Raw genomic sequence first — 17,511 nt, forward strand, 5'->3', positions numbered from 1 at the left:
CAAATTGCACTGCTTTAATAGATACATAGAAAAATAGACAAATAGGGTTAATAGGAGAAAAATATTCAAGTTACTTAAAGCAATAACAGCGTGGAAAAATATGAATGAACATTTGATTTATTGGGCAAAACGCAAAGTGCTGGAGGAACTCAGCGGGTTGCAAAATAGATCAAGGAAGGATCTAGACTAGACTTTTGTCAATTGGCTCATCAAACATGGTCATGGATTCTGTCTATCAATAATGGGGATGGGTGTGTACTCAGAGAATCAGCCCTGACAACACTCATTTTGGATGCCTGGAGTCTTTGGATTCAAAAGCTTTTGAACCATCCATGTGAATTACTTTGACCTAAAGGTGTTTCAACATTTAATAATGTCTTGTCAGTTACAGTGTGCTCACATAATTCAATGGAACCATTTGTCAGACTCAAATATTGAAGTAAAGAATGTCATTGTAACTGGAAAATTCTATTGAATTGCCTGTTGTTATCTTTGTTCTTGAGTATAAAAACTTGATGTGGTTTGATTTCAGATTCTACTGAGAGGTTCTCCAAGAAACTGTCTGCTTCTCCTGATAAACAAAGACTTTCATATTTAGTTTAGATTGGAGATTCAGCGCAGAAACAGGCCCTTTGGCCCAAAGAGTCCGCGTCAGCCATCAATCTTCGTACACCAATACTATTCTACACACAAAGAAGTTTACAATTTTACCAAGCCAATTAACTTACAAACCTGTACATCTGGAGTGTAGGTGTAAACCGGAACTCCCAAAGAGAAACCCATGCAAGTCACAGGGAGAATGAACAATCTTCATTCAGACAGCACATCCATCACTGCACCACCATATCAATAACTTCACCGTCTCCAAACGAGTCATTTGACAAACCACAATATAGACCTTTCAAATTCATTTATTTTATGAGCTAATTTTAAGACCATCAGCCATTGGGCTCATCATGTCTGCTCCCCCATTCGATCATGGCTTATGTTTTTTTTCCCTCCCTCAACTCCATTCTCCTGCCTTCTCTCCATAACCTTTGACTCCCTTGCTAATCAAGAATCTATCAATCTCCACTTCAAAAATACCCAATATCTTGGTCTCCACCATCGTCAGTGGCAATGAATTCATAGATTCACCACCCTCTGGCTAAAGAAATTCCTCCTCATATCACATTATTATTGAGAGGTGTATAAATGCAGACCTCCCAATATTTGATTTTACCAATTCATAATTTTGATGCCCACAATTCAGAATTTTACATCAAAATTCATAATAGGGCATGCAATGCAACTTTTCAGCAAAAAAAGTATGTACACCAAATGCGCATACGCGTAGCGCTGCATTCATGTGTGAAAAATGACTATTATTTCCAACAGTCTGTAGTTCTTCGACTACATGTACAATGTCAGGCCTATCATGAGTATATTCTGTTATTTAAAGAAAGGTTATTGAACAGAAAAACTTTTTACAACACAAAGAAAAAATTGTTTTGTTTTGTTTTCTCTATTTTGCTTTTTCCTTACACATCCCAATTATCTTAGTATGTATAAATACCAAGATAAAAGAACAATGGTCATAAAAATGTATGACTAAGTTATGAAGAGTTTCATTTAAAACTGCACATACCTAATTTCATTGAAGACATACTTACTCCAGTGATCTTCAACAGCAAATCACAACGGTCCATGTCTCCCCCCCCCCACTCCCCACCACTATCCTCGCCCCACCATCACTAGCGGGAATGACATAAGAAAGCGGAAATTTCCCGCCAAATTTGGAAGGGTTGGGAGGTCGGTAAATGCAGCACTAGATGACAATTTCTGAATGTGTGGCTCTGCCATAAAGCATCTGCTACTGTACATTAAAAAGATACAGGAAAATAGAAGTTTGAGTGTATTATGACAATTTAGTCCTGCATAACAAAAGTTTTCAGTGGCCTGTGTTGAAAGAACACATATTTTGTTGCACTGGCTCCAATTACTAAATCAGTTCGGAGTTTTTGTTCCTGCAAAAAGAAAGATAATCCTTTTTTTTTTTTTTAAAGACCTATTGTTTTCTTTGGAGCAAAAGCTTCACTGATTGCTTTCAATTCCATCACAGGCCCGTTCTATCAAAAACATATCGCCACTGGCCCATTGCCAAACAATTGCACATCCCAATCCTTTCCACTCATCATTTTAATTTCATGTTTCATATATTTTGTGTTTTTATGACTATTGGCAGATCAATTTCCCTCCTGGGATAAATAAAGTTCTATCGTATCACATTGTATAATTACTTTGATCAAAACGATCAATTTACGGAACTTAGAAAGCTGTATAATTTTCCACAAAGAGGTCAGAAGTTCCAGTTGGAGATTAACCCACTATACACACACTGAATGTTCACCACACCAAGAATGTACTTTACTATAGATTATTATCTGAATGGTGTCAAGTTAGGAGGAGGGGGAGTTCAACGAGATCTGGGTGTCCTAGTGCATCAGTCAATGAAAGGAAGCATGCAGGTTCAGCAGGCAGTGAAGAAAGCCAATGGAATGTTGGCCTTCGTAACAAGAGGAGTTGAGTATAGGAGCAAAGAGGTCCTTCTACAGTTGTACCGGGCCCTGGTGAGACCGCACCTGGAGTACTGTGTGCAGTTTTGGTCTCCAAATTTGAGGAAGGATATTCTTGCTATGGAGGGCGTGCAGCGTAGGTTCACTAGGTTAATTCCCGGAATGGCGGGACTGTCGTATGTTGAAAGGCTGGAGCGATTGGGCTTGTATACACTGGAATTTAGAAGGATGAGGGGGGATCTTATTGAAACATATAAGATAATTAGGGGATTGGACACATTAGAGGCAGATAACATGTTCCCAATGTTGGGGGAGTCCAGAACAAGGGGCCACAGTTTGAGAATAAGGGGTAGGCCATTTAGAACAGAGATGAGGAAGAACTTTTTCAGTCAGAGGGTGGTGAAGGTGTGGAATTCTCTGCCTCAGAAGGCAGTGGAGGCCAGTTCGTTGGATGCTTTCAAGAGAGAGCTGGATAGAGCTCTTAAGGATAGCGGAGTGAGGGGGTATGGGGAGAAGGCAGGAACGGGGTACTGATTGAGAGTGATCAGCCATGATCGCATTGAATGGCGGTGCTGGCTCGAAGGGCTGAATGGCCTACTCCTGCACCTATTGTCTATTGTCTATTGTCTAATTCAGGAGTTAGTAGTATGGAGTCCATGAACTGAAATTAATGGAGGCAAAAGGAACTGCGCATGCTGGAATCTTGAGCAAAAACACAAAGTGCTGGAGTAACTCAGCAGGTCAGGCAGCATCTGACATAATGAGGAGGAAATGGGTAGGTGATGTTTTGGGCAGGGACCTATGAATTCCCTTCACGATGCTGTGACTCACTGAGTTATTCCAGTGCAATGTGTTTTATAATTGAAATTAATGATCTAGCCAAACCAAAATATTAGCTTCCTGAGAGCTTTAGTATCATCTTGGTGCTTTCCTTCAAGGCTTACAAGAATAGAATTTTATTTTACAAAGAAACATAGAAAATAGGTGCAGAAGTAGGCCATTCAAACAGCATCGCCATTCAATATGATCATGGCTGATCATCCAAAATCAGTACCCCGTTCCTGCTTTTTCCCCATATCCCTTGATTCTGTTAGCCCCAAGAGCTATATCTATCCAACTCTCTCTTGAAAACATCCAATGAATTGGCCTCCACGGCCTTCTGTGGCAGAGAATTCCAAATTCACAACTCTCTGGGTGAAGTTTTTCCTCATCTTAGTCCTAAATGGCCTACCCCGTATTCTTACACTGTGACCCCTGATTCTGGACTCCCCCAACATCAGGAACATTTTTCCTGCATCTAGCCTGTCCATTTTGAAGTTATTGTTTTTACTGGAAAAATACCAAGTTGTAACTTTGTAGTATGCCAATGCATACTGTAAATGCATAATGATATGTGGCTTAGGACCTTCATTGATCTGTCGTTTTTGAAGGTATCAAACTAATGTTCTTTAAATTATCCACGATTTAATATAGCACAACAGCTCTATATGTCTTGATATATCAAGACTATTAATAAAACTAAATTATTGGAATTACATTGTTGTGCACAATTTAATAAATGATTCCCAGATTCTTGTTTCTATCATAGGAACATTACAAAATTGGAGCAGGACTGGGTCATTCAGCATCTGAACACTGGCCTGCCAAACTAGCAGCATGGCTGATCTGCCCCAGCATTGCCTCTTTGAGGCCTGTTCCCTCAATTCACTGACCTCTTAAACATTTTTCTGCTTTATATACCAGAATGGTCTAGCCTCCACAAACATCCAGAATAATGGATTCCAGCGATTCAGTTTTAAAAGGCCACTCCCTAACTCCAGAAAATCTGCTACTCTCTCACCAAAATTATGAGCAGAATTACTGTTTTTTAAAAATCTATTTGAGATTCGGGTATTACTGGAAACATTTCAGTATCTGTCGTTTCATGCTCCCTCAATACTATGTACGTTACAATAAGATAATCTCTTGCTTTTCTAAATTGCAAGGACTATAAATACAATTTCTCTAATCCCAGTGATTTTGTTTTGAACAGCCTCTAATGTCTGCACATCCTTTCCTTAATAAGGAGACTAAAATTGCACAGTACCCCAGAGGCGATGGCTGGAGGCCATTTTCTAGCCTGGGGATTGACTGGATCAGCCGGCGTTCCAAGAGACCAAGCGCATGGACTGGATGCCGCCTGCAGCAACACAGAGGACACCTACAACTTCGCCTGGCCACGCAACGCAATCAGGACAACAGCCCTTCATGGCCAGCTGCACTTAAAGCAACTTGCACTTTGAAAATGGCAGCTAAACTTGGTGACTCTTGTATATTGTCTCAGTCGACCATTTCTATGCACATTCAAGGTTTCAAGATGGGTTTATTGTCACATGTACCAATTAAGGTACAGTGAAATTCAGATTGCCATAAAGTCATACCAATAAAGAGCAACAAGACACCCAAATAATTTTTTTAACATGAACATCCACCACAGTGACTCCCACATTCCTCACTGTGATGGAAGGCAAAAAAGTTCAATCTTCTTAACTTCTTTGTTCTCCCGCGGTCAGGGCACTCGAACCTTCCGTTAACAGGACGGTCTTGGCTCCCACAACTGGCGGTCGAACCCTCCGCATCGGGAGCATCTCAGCTCCCCAAGCCGGGCGACTGGACTCCCGAGTCGGGGCTGGCCGAACTTCCTACGGCTTGGAGCTTTCCGACATCAGTCTCTACCAGAGACTGCTAGCTCCTCGATGTTGAAATCCGCAGGCCGCGACTGGAGCATCAATCGCAGGCAAGAGATGGCAGGCTCCGATGGTTAGTCTCGAGCAAGGCCACCTGCTCCATGATGTTAAGTCGCAGAGCGACTGGAGATACAATTAGGAAAAAAATTAATTACATCTCCGGCAAGGTAAGGGATTGAAAAAAAGTTTCCCCTGACCCCCCCCCCCCCTCCCCCACATAAAACAAACCAAAGAACATTAACACATACTTTTTAAAACACACAAAAAATAACAAAAAAGATGAAAAGTCAGACAGACTGTAGGCGAGGCTGCCATTGCTGACGGCGCCACCTGGTTGCACTCAATCTAGGATTGTGCTTATGTTTAGTAATACTTTGCTGAATTGTAAGCAAAAAAGAAATTACCGTATCTCAGTACGCGACAATGAAGAACCATTGACCATTTGAGCAGGTGTGGCACCACCAATACAATTGCAAATATATTTCCCTGTTTCTATACTCCAACTCTTTTGCATGACATGCTAATATGTTGTTTGCCTTCTAACCATTTGCTGCACTTGTGTGCTGACTTTCTGCAATGCAAGAACACCTAGATCCTTCTGCAATTCACTCATCTGTGCCTTTTCTCCACCAAGATAATTGTCTGCCTCTAGGTTCCTCCTATCGAAGTGAATTACTTCATAATCTTCAACATTAAACTCCAGTTGCCACGTTTTCACAATTCACCCAACCCATGTAGATCCTGTTGCGGAGTCCAGATATCATCTTTGCAACATGCCCTCTCACCTACTTTTGTATCATCAGCAAACCTGAATAACATACTTTGCTCCCTTCTCCAGATCATTAACATAGATAGGAAGCAATTGAGAGCCAAAAACTGAACCTCGGGGTAGATCCTTCCAAGCTGGAAAAGATCCATGAAGTCTCTTCAATGCTCTGCACACTATTTGATTTTAATCTTAAAATAGCAAGCCTGCACCTGTGGCTCCGTGACCGACTCTTTAATTTTGTTTACAAGTTTAAAGTTACAAATCATGCATTAATTGCTTAAAAAAAACAAAAACACTTATTTATCGCACACTCCCCAAATAAGTTTTCAGTAATTGTTCCGGGGGCGTGGCAATGCCATCAAAATAGCTGGAGGAACTCAGTGACTCAGGCAGCATTATGGGAAAATATAGATAGGCAACATTTTTGGTCAGGACTCTTCTTCAGACTGATTGCAGAAGGGGGCAGAAACCTGGGAGAAAGGTGGGGGCAAGACAAAGACCCAAAATGTCACCCATCAATAATTAGACTGAAGGTCCCTCCATTGATGCTGCTTGACCCACTGAGTTCATCCTACATTTTGTGTTTTAGTTTCAGAGATACAGCGTAGAAATAGGCTCCTTTGGTTCACCGAGTCCGTGCCGATCATGATCACCCAGACATTTGTTCCATCCAGCACACCAGGAACAATTTACAGAAGCCAACTTAACCTACAAACATGCTTATCTTTAGAATGTGGAAGGAAACCAGATCACCCGGAGAAAACCCACATAGTCACAGGGAGAAACTACAAACTCCGTACAGACAGCACCCATAGTCAGCTTTGAACCTGGGTTTTGTGATTTACTCAAGACTCCATCTACAGTTCTTTGCATCACCGACAAAATAACACAGGGCATCCATTCCTGAACTTTTCAGTGTTCAAAATTACTGCTCCAGTATCACAACCGCCAGGTAACTTTACACTCGATAATGCATTCTATGTAATGAATCAATTTTGAAATACAAATGACCAAGTTTATTGTGACATTAATTTTCTTCACAAGATGAGTGATCATTCATGCTTTTTATATAAAAAGATTGTGTAATTATATAACACCTTCCACATCCTTAGTTAATTCCAAAGTGCTTCATCACGAGTAAAGTATTTTGAGTCACCTCCTTTGGCCTATTGGCAGTAAATCACCCGTTCATCTACTTTGACTAAGGGATAAATGTTGGCGAGAACACTAGTAAAAAATCTCGAACACTTTTTTTGAAAGAGATGTTTTACTTCCACAAGATCAGGTAAATGTCTTCATCTGATAAATGATACTTCACGTTGAACTAAAATATGCATTCAAATCGCTGGCAAGCCAACAATCGCAACAATTTGAGAATAGACAACACCAGAAGAGTTGTAGATTTCTTCATGTAGAGACATTAGATTTGTTTATTGCACTTTAGTGAATTGGTTTACTATTAACATTATAGCTGACAGGCCTTATATCTGAGTAAATACCTAGGAATACGGTTAAATGTAGCACACCAAAGTCTTCTTTATTTCAATAAAAAAGTTGCCTGCTGGAAAATCCTTCACCATGTCAGGTCAACGCAATGAAATGTCAATAATGGCTTCACACTGTACCATCCTCCAACTCTCCCCAAGTTTAGAGATTGGTAACCCTTGACTACCTACCCAAATTGGTTACATAATATTTCAGTTATTATATTATTTGGGGTGCAATAAATTTTTCATCTTTTGACCTTCCCCAACCCTTGATCCTTCAACCAAAGGGAGCAGCCTCTGTTTATCCTAAAAATCCATCATAACCTTTTCACTTTTCGCACTGGGCATTTGAAACTGGCTGTCAGAGGAAGCTGTAGAGAAGGGTACAAAAAAACATTTAAGAGACATTGAGACAGGTACATGCAAAGGAAAGGTTTAAGGTGATATGGGTCAAAATCGGTAAATAGTTCTAGCTTTGATGGGACATCTTGGTCGGCATAGACAAGTTGGGCCAAAAGGCTTGCTTCCACGCTGTGTACCTCCATGAATAATCCCACGACCTGAGCAACAAGAAATGTTTCCCAAATAACATTCTTCAGGAACTCAGATTAACCAAAATGACTACAAATGAACAATAGCTATTGCATTTATCTATCTATATCTATATATATCACAAGAACTTTCGGTTTGTGTGTATATGTTTATGTGTGTACCATGCCCTCTACACAGCCAAAACAGTACACGACAGCGTGATAATTTTAGACTCACTCTACTCACCATTTCCCCTGGGTCTGAATAAACTCACTTTTGTTACTTTTTAAAAACAATTCACATAATAAACTTTAATAAATGCACTCTCCCCCCCTCCCCGGGCAGACCGGCACCCGTCACGGCTGCCCTACGCCTGACCTTCCTCCCATGGTGCAGTGCGGCGGCAGAGAATCCACAAGATGGCCGTCCCCGCCACTCGCAGCCAAGCTGCAGGAGAGGTTTCGGCTCCATGCCCTGCCCGCAGGAGAAATGAGTCCGAGGTCAGTGCCTTCTCCCTGTCCACTCTCGCCCACCCAAGGCCCCAAGAGACACACCCAGCCCGGCAATGGGTCCATGCCGTCACCGCCATTCCCTGCCGTTCGCCACAGATCGCAGCCGAGCTGCAGGAGCCGCTTCGGCTCCACGCCCGGACCACAGGAGAAACGGGGCCGAGGTCAGTGCCTTTTCCCTGTCCCCCCCCCCTTGCCCGCCCACGACAGCATTCCCTGCCCGGCAGCAGGTCCACGGTTGGGACGAGCGGGGGAGGGAGAGGGATTGTGGGACGGATGAAGGGGAGGATGGGGAAGGTGAAGGGGAGAGGGGATGTTGCACCAATGCAGGAGAGGTTTGAACCCAACCGGTCCACTGGGTCCACGGTTGGGCCGAGAGGCACGGTTGGGCCGAGAGGGGAGGGAGGGGTGAAGGGGATGGGGGGAAGGAGGGAGAGGGGAGAAGCGATGGGGAGGGGGAGGGAGGAGGGGTGCTGCACCAATGCAGGAGTGGTTTGGACCCAACAGGTCAACTTGGTTTATTGATATTAAATTTACCTACGTTACCATCACATGAATCTAGAGAAAGTACAGTAAAATAAGTATTTTAATACATTGCAAAAACTGTGAATGAAAACGCATGCCCTAAGACACATTAGTACAGTAGTTTTCAGCTTCCTCCAATGTGACTTGAAAAGGGAGCAAACTCTGGTTCCACCATTCACAACATTCCCAATCGTGTTTCTAACATCAGAGGTGCAGGCAAAATTATTTGGAAACAAAGAGAAATGCTGCACAGCAAGTTATGTTGTGCAGTTTTCTTGCACCTATCAACACTAAGCATAGAGATACTGCCACTAAACTGATGACATCTTCTCGGAAAGATAAACTTGAGTGAACTGAAAGGTAATAATAAAGATCCCTATAAACAGCTTAAAGCATCAGTTCTTAAGAGAAAAAGCACTGTCACAACAGAAAAAGACAAAATTACATGCAGAGAACTCTTAACGGCTAGAGACTTGATTATTGGAATCACAGTGTTGACAAAATTGCATGTACATGCAATCACAGAGTTATTAAAACTAGTCACCATGATCATTTGCACAAACTTTGGTCTCTAAGACATTAATTTCAATACTACAACCCAAGATCCTTGGCTTCAATTGCACTTACTTCCCTCGAGGCAGAGGGGCTTTTAGGAGAAGCAATTAATAATCATTAGGACTTACACTGCAGCTCAGAACAGATGTTGATAATTGTATATTGCCTACTTGTCACAACATCCCCATTTTCTTCAGATAACTGTAAAACAAATGATATTGGGAACTTGACACTTCTAAGGGCATCACTTGTGGACTAATTTTGGACCACTGTTCTCACTCCAAAAGAAAGATCTTGAGCCAAGTTCCCTCTCAGGCTTCATCCTCATTAGATGTTAATTGTGACATACTTGCCAAAATCTGCAACTACTTTGTCTAGTTTCCTCCCAAAATGTTAATTCCCCACTACGCCTTTACCAAAAGGGTTTATTCCAACAATTTCAATGATCTCTTTAATTCCTCCACCACTTCCTGGACCCATGAAATGAAGCCCAACCTTCATCATAAAATCTCGTGTGGTCTCTTTCCTTGCGACAGTCACCCTTCTCTCACTCAAAGCTTTGCACATGAATCACCATAGGATTCTGTACTCACCCCCTTGACATGGAGAACACTGGGACCACCCATGTCAAAATCACCTACGATTCCTTTTATGACTTGCAAACTTGCTCTCCATCATGGTAATCATTCAGTTGTTCCATTTGACCTAACATTTTCACAATCATTTCCTCCTCCAGTATTATTCTGCACAGCCTGCAAAAACTCAATCTCATTCTGTGTTTGCTCATTCCCCTGTTACCCGTTTCTAATACATTCTGTGGTAGAGTTTGAACATTCTCTCTGTGATCTCTGGGTGTTTCAGTTGCCTCCCATATACCAAAGGCCCGTGGGCTGGTAGTCCATTTGAATATGGTGGCGCAGCAGTAAAGTTGCTGCCTTACAGCGCCAGAGACCCAGGTTCGATCCTGACTACAGGTGCTGTCTGTACGGAATTTGTACGTTCTCCCCATGACCATGTAGGTTTTCTCCGAGTTCTTCAGTTTCCTCCCACACTCCAAAGACGTACAGGTTTGTAGGTTAATTGGCTCGGTGTATGTGTAAAATTGTCACTAGTGTATGTAGGTAGGATAGTGTTGATGTGCGGGGATCGCTGGTCGCTGCAGACTCGGTAGGCCGAAGGTCCTGTTTCCGCGCTGTATTTCTAAAACTAATAAACTAAATACTATGTTACCCCTCATGTGTAGGTGAGCTGTTCAATTTGTAGAAATAGGATTAATGTAAATGGGTGATTGACGGTCAGCTCGTTGGAAAGGCATGTTTTTGTACTTCTGTGACGTGTCCCGACCCAAAACGTCACCTATCCATGTTCTCCAGAAATGTTGCCTGACCTGCTGAGTGACTCCAACATTGTGTCTTTTTCTGTTTCCGTGCTGGTTCACTATGACTGGGTTGGAAAATGCAACTAATTTAAATCCAGCAATCAATTTTATGGCTGTTGTCTCCTTTTCATATTAAGACAAGAATTTACAAAATGTGTTTTCCTCACCATAGAACAATCCTCTTTGGTTTAGAATAGCATCTGTGAGCCCCTGTGTATCTACCCAGTTAAGTATTTTGCCACAACTCCACAAAAATAGTAACAAACCAAGACAGTCAAATACTCGAAGCAATGAGTTTATCTTAAGGCCCTGTCCCAGTTCGCCAATTTTTAAGGCGACTGCAGGCGACTAGGCTGTCGTCGCACGGTCGCCGGAATGTCATGGTCATGGTCATGGTCATGAATAGTCTCCAAAAAATCGTAGCTTTTTTCTGGTCGTCGCTGAAGTTAGACATGGCATGAAAATTTTCGGCGACTGCTGGTTTGATGCCAATGAGCGTAGCTTGTCGTCTCCTGACATGGGCGCTGTCGTAGGTTGTCGCCAGGTAACATAAATTGTCGCCGGTGCTGTTTTTGTCAGGTTTTCCCCAGGAGAGGATCCACTTGTGACTTCAGTTCCTGAAACAGCTCAGGGGTAGCCTAGTGAAGTTTCTGAAGGCAGCCTCATCTTACTGGAGCTCAGTCATCAGGTTGTCATACTGGCCCAACCCGAGTCTCTTCAGGGACAAGGGCTTCAACCACACAGACATCTTCTTGGGCTTCTTCCCCATTCTTCTTGCCTTCTGTCTTGCAGAAATTTAAGCAAGAGGGACGCTGCAAGCAGCAAGGCTTGTTCTTCTTGTAAGAGCAATGCCATCATATGTTGCTCCATGGCAGTCATAATGCAGAATGAGTGGAAACCCTACCCACACCCCTTTGGCGCCAAATTTATGTGAAATGGCTACAGTTGTCATCAGTTGTGACCGACAGGGTCGTAGCTTGTCGAGAGTGGAAGTAGGTTGACTTCGGTTGTTGTAGCTGCGGTCGTAGGTGGACGTCCTAAGTCGCGACGATTGGGTCGCCGGTTGTCGGTAGCTTGCCATCGACTAGGTGGTAGGTTGTTGTAGCTTGTCGTAGACATTGTCGTAGGGGGAGTTCAGTCGCCTTTTTTTGGCGACCTGCTACGACAATGACAATTGCCGGCAGTCGCCTTAAAAATCGCCAAACTGGGACAGGGCCATTACAAACAACTAATCCAGAAAATTTGTTTAGATTTAGAAACAAGGAACTGCAGATGCTGGTTAATACAAAGAAGGACATAAAGTGCTGGAGCAATTCAGCAGGTCAGGCAGCATCACTGGAGAACATGGATCGGAGGCGTTTCAAGGCCCGACCCAAAAGGTTACCGAAATGTCACCTATTCCTTCTCTCCTGAGATGCTGCCTGACCTGCTGAGTTACTCCAGCATTTTGTGAAATAAAAGCTTACTATCTATGTTCTGTGTTCAGATGCTGCCTTACCGGCTGATTTACTCCAGCACTTTGTAGCCTGGTACATGTTTTATCTAACATACTGAGGTCACAGGGAAAATATGCAAACTCTGCCTCTAGAATGAATGACATTCTCCAGATTCATGCGATCGTAACTTAGATGTCCTTCTTGTTTAATCTCTCCAGGGTATCAACTTTAAGGCTTTTACAAGGAACTCTAGTCCACAATCTAACTCAAGAAACACTATGCAAGATTCATATTCTCTACCCTCAGCTCCAATGGAATAACCTTCAGCAACTATATTTTCATTCTGGTAACTTCTCCAGAACTGGTTCTACTTGCTTCCTTCAAGTACTGCTCTCCCCAATTTCCGATAATTCGCATGCCTTCTGTTTGCAGTTCGCCACATTTCCTCATTATGTGTTGACATTATTTTTCATATTATATAAATGCAAAGTAGTAAAGTTAAAGAATATATACTACACCAGTTTAGTTTAGTGTTACAGCACGGAAACAGGCCCTTCAGCCCATCGAGTCAGCGCCGACCAACGATCGCTCTTACACTACAAGCAATGGACAAATTCACGGAGGCCAATTAACCTACAAACCTGTATGTCTTTGGAGTGAGAGGGGAACCTGGAGCACCCGAAGAAAACCCATGTGGTCACAGGGAGAACATACAAACTCTGTACAGACCCATCGTCAGGATTAAACCTGGGTCCCTGGTGCTGTAAGGCAGCATCTCTACTTCAGCCCCACTGTGTCATGAAATCTGCAACAATTTTCCAATCTTTTAAAGACATCAGCATAAACTTGACAAACATACAACAGTGTGTCTCTGCACCCATGACCAAAATATTTTTTTGGCCTACAAAGAACTGGATGAGAATACAAACAATAGGCTACATGATCTGCCCAGAATTAAACCAATCTACCTGTTTTTTAAAGTTTCCTGCAACTGCCACACTACAAATGATCACGTTTCATCTTGTATGATATGTGGTCAACATTTTTTTTCTTGCAATTCATATTCTTAATTGGTGACCCTTCCGAGCCAAATATAACATTTTGCATTTAAATATACAATGACATTTCTCTCCATCTTATTCATGGAAATAGAGATAAAATGGAATTGTACCCCAAGATTGTACTCGGGCTGGAAGGGAAAACTGGCAAGACAAATTCTTGAAATTGACAACAGGAATTTATAAATCAAATAACAGTTAAAAAAATGTCTTCACGACATATTCACGACCTCAAGAAACTCATGGCTATAGGGATTTATCTACCTTAACACACCTCAAGACTGCCAGTCCTTTCTCTGTTGTAATGTTAATATGTTCCAATGTATCACACTTTATTTCCCTTAAGTCCTTAGCTTCCATGATCTCCTCCACAGTAAATGTAGATGAGAAATATTCATTTAACCACTTTGCTGCATCCAAATAGTCGAGGTATACCGAAATAATCTTGGGGTATATGTCAAGCAGTTGGAATCAATTTTATGCTATTATGTTATATTCCATAACATTATTCTGGCAACTGAACACAGAAATTGCTATGTGTGCTAAAATTCAACATCGCTTAAAAAAAATCCTGTTATCTTTGAAATCAAGGGGCAAGGAATATTTTTTTGCCAAGCTAACCATGAAGTATTTTAAAATAGCTCCCTATTTGTATTGCATGTGTTTGAATGCAGCACATCTCTAAACAGAGACTCAGCCTTTGTAACGGACATTCAGTGCCTACACAAGATCTGTGTTGAGGTTCCAAGGTGCTGCTGAACTTTGCCTACAAGCAGATTATAAAATAGACAGAGCTGCACTTAATTGTTTAAGTACTCCCTAGAGCTAGCTACTCTTACACAATTCGTAAACAGTCGCAGGAATAATGATCAAGACCATGTAGACTACACAGGAGAGATAAATTACATGGAAAGTTGATTAAATATTAAATAAATCTTTGGAAATGGGTGGACTCGTATTTTAAAAACACGCACGCACGCACGCACACACATAGCTGACATAATGATATATTGAAAGAGAAAATAAGAACACACAGTACAACAGCCCAACAGGAAACAGAAACTGATTTTTTAAAATAATAATAATTTGGAGTGACACTCTTGAGCAATTCAAAACTTAAAAACCACAATAAATTTTCAAAATAAAGTAGATGTTCTTACAATGGAGACAAAAATTCACTATTTCAAACTGATTATGTTATTCCACTTTAGGCACAGTTATATTGTGCAGCTGACCGACATGCACCAGACCAAGTTTTAATTACAATCTGAATGTGTTAAATGATGGAATAGAGGAAGTTAAATGAAACCCTGAAAGTCAGGACCCACTGCTCACCAAGTAGCAATTCTCTTCAACATTGCAACCTTGGGATCATTGTAGGCCCTTGGATTGCCTACATAATCTCATTCCGTACACAAAAGGAAAAAAGTTGAAAGCTAAAGTAACAAAAGCTTTTCCAAGTATTAATTATTTCACATATTTGGGTGTGAGTCATTGATGTGGGTGGGGAAGGTCAGAGTGAATAAAAGAATTCTTCCTTTTATGAAACCAAAAGGTTAGAGAGTACAGAGTCATATAATCAGAGTCATACAGTACAGTCTGAAGAAGGGTAACGACCCAAAATGTCACCCATTCCTTCTCTCCAGAGATGCTGCCTGTCTGAGTTACTCCAGCTTTTTATGTTGATCTTCGGTTTAAACCAGCATCTGCAGTTCTTTGGGTGATGGAGGACCAAAAAAGGATTTGACAGAGGTATATACAATCATGACAAGTCTCGACAGGGTGAACAGAAGAAAGCTCTTCCAAAGGACCAGGGGACATAGATTCAGAATGATACACAAAAGGCACTATGAACTGTTGTAGAAGAAAAACAGTAATTATCTTGCAGCTCACTAGTGTCAAATAGTGTAAAACGAGCCCACAGTCCAACATGCCCACGCCGACCCACATGCCCCATCTACACTCATCCCAACTGCAAATCCCTCTAAACCTATTCTATTCATGTAACTGTCTAAATGTTTCTTAAACGTTGCAAAAGTACCTACCTCAACTACCTCCTCAAGCAGCTTGTATCATACACCCACCACCCTTTGTGTAAAAAAGTTACCCCTCGGGTTCTTATTAAATCCTTCTTCCCCCCCCCCCCCCCCCCCCCCACACCACCTATATCCTCTGGTTCTCGATTCCTCTACTCTGGGCAAAAGACTGTGTGTGTACCTGATCTATTCTTCTCATGATCCTAGCCTGCTCAACCTCTCACTATAGCTCAATCTCTCGAGTCCTGGCAACATTCTGGCAAATCTTCTCTGAACCCTTTCAAGCTTGACAACATTTTTTCAATAACATGGTGACCAAATTTGAACATAATATTCTAAATGTGGCCTCACTAACGTCTTTTATAACTGTAACATTACCTCCCAACTTCTGTACTCAATACTCTGACTGATGATGGTCTGTGACTAAAACCTTGCTGACCACCTTATCCACAAGTGATGTCACTCTGAAGGTACTATGCACCTGCACTCCTAGATCCATCTACTCCACAACACTCCCCACAATGCACACTACAAAACTGAGAACTATATTCTGCACACTATCTTCTGCTTCTGTACCTATTGTACTTGATTTTAAACTGATTGTATCCATGTACGATCTGTTTGGATAGCATGTAAAAAGCTTTTTACAGTACCGCAATACTTGTGACAATAAACATAAAAGAAAGGTTTAAAAAAGGTAACAGGGTAAACAACAGAGAGAAAATCATATCCAGGTCTATAGTTGACATGAACATAACAAGCCAAATTTGCTCCTCTTTTGCCATAACGATTCTACAAAGCTATGATATCTCAAAAAGCTATTAACAGAATACATCAGATTGTTCTCACCAATGAACTTTGGACCTTAAAACTGTCAAGAAATGTGTCTGGGGATCTGTTCTTGGTTGGGGAGTGTCTGATGCAGATCTTGCAACAAAAACTTGACCGACAAACTCAGATTAAAGCTTGCAACCAAAGCTAAGAGTTGACCTGAAACAAGCTCACATTTCTTAACGAGCAATAAGCCAAACAGGACGGGGGAATACCAGCCGTCAACATACGTCACAAGTTGCCCGATCCGTTGAGGCATTTCCTGGAATGGCAGGAGCGCGGGGAGAGGGTGGTGGAAGACGTGGGTGGGGGGGAGGCGAGGTGGGGGGGGGAAGGGAGGGGGGGGGAAGGGAGGGGGGGGGGAAGGGAGGGGGGGGGGTGGGTGGGGAGAGGGGAGATGGGGAGGGGGAGGAGGGGGGGGAAGGGGGAGGGACAAGGATTGAGGGGGAGGAGAAGGTGGGAGCCTGTGGGAAGGGGGTTCCCACCCATGGGGTTGATACCCATGGGGAGGGAAGGGGAAGCCGTGGGGTTGTTAAGGGGGTTAAGCGAGCCCGCGGAGTGGAAAGGGGAGGGAAGGGGAAGCTCATGGGATGGGGAAGGGGGTGAAAGAGGAGCCAGTGGGGTTGGGAGAGGAGACCGACCCCAGGGGGGGGGGAGGGGGGTGTCCCGCCAGCGCCGCCATTCCCGGGCCGCCCCACCAACAGGTCCCCTCTCCCCCAATCCACCGCTACACAAACACGGAGCCGATCACATACGCCATTACCTGGACTAACGGCGGGTCTCCACGCCGCTCTCAGAGGGACCAGGGAGTTGAGCTCCCGCCGCTCACTCGGTCACACCGACCCTTCACCGTCGCCAACTTTCTCCTTCCGCCGCCATCTTGTAGTGCCAGCTCACGTGACCCGCCTCGCCGACACAGTCCCGCCCCCGTCGCCGCGCCATTGGCTCCCCAGCCGCCCCCACCTTCGCCGCTGATTCATTGGCCCGAACACACGTCACTCAGAGTTGACGCTCGGTTACGTATCCTAGTCCCGCCCCCGCCGCAGCACGGTTGGCTCCCGAGATGCTCCGCCTTCCCTGCACACCTATTGGCTAGCGTCAACGTCATTCAACAC

At 43.0% G+C, this 17,511-nt stretch overlaps 1 protein-coding gene across 1 annotated transcript in view; it reads right to left on the bottom strand.

The window, feature by feature from the left end:
• The window catches only part of LOC144604416 (E3 ubiquitin-protein ligase Itchy-like), a 75,041-nt gene extending 57,747 nt beyond the window's left edge, over nt 1–17,294 (bottom strand). The window contains exon 1 of the mRNA XM_078418806.1: nt 17,160–17,294. The gene's annotated coding sequence lies outside the window, so the exon portion shown is untranslated. The remainder of the gene's footprint in view (nt 1–17,159) is intronic.
• Nucleotides 17,295–17,511: the final 217 nt, after the last annotated feature.

The sequence above is a fragment of the Rhinoraja longicauda genome, chromosome 22 (assembly GCF_053455715.1).
Source record: "Rhinoraja longicauda isolate Sanriku21f chromosome 22, sRhiLon1.1, whole genome shotgun sequence".
Taxonomy (NCBI): domain Eukaryota; kingdom Metazoa; phylum Chordata; class Chondrichthyes; order Rajiformes; family Arhynchobatidae; genus Rhinoraja; species Rhinoraja longicauda.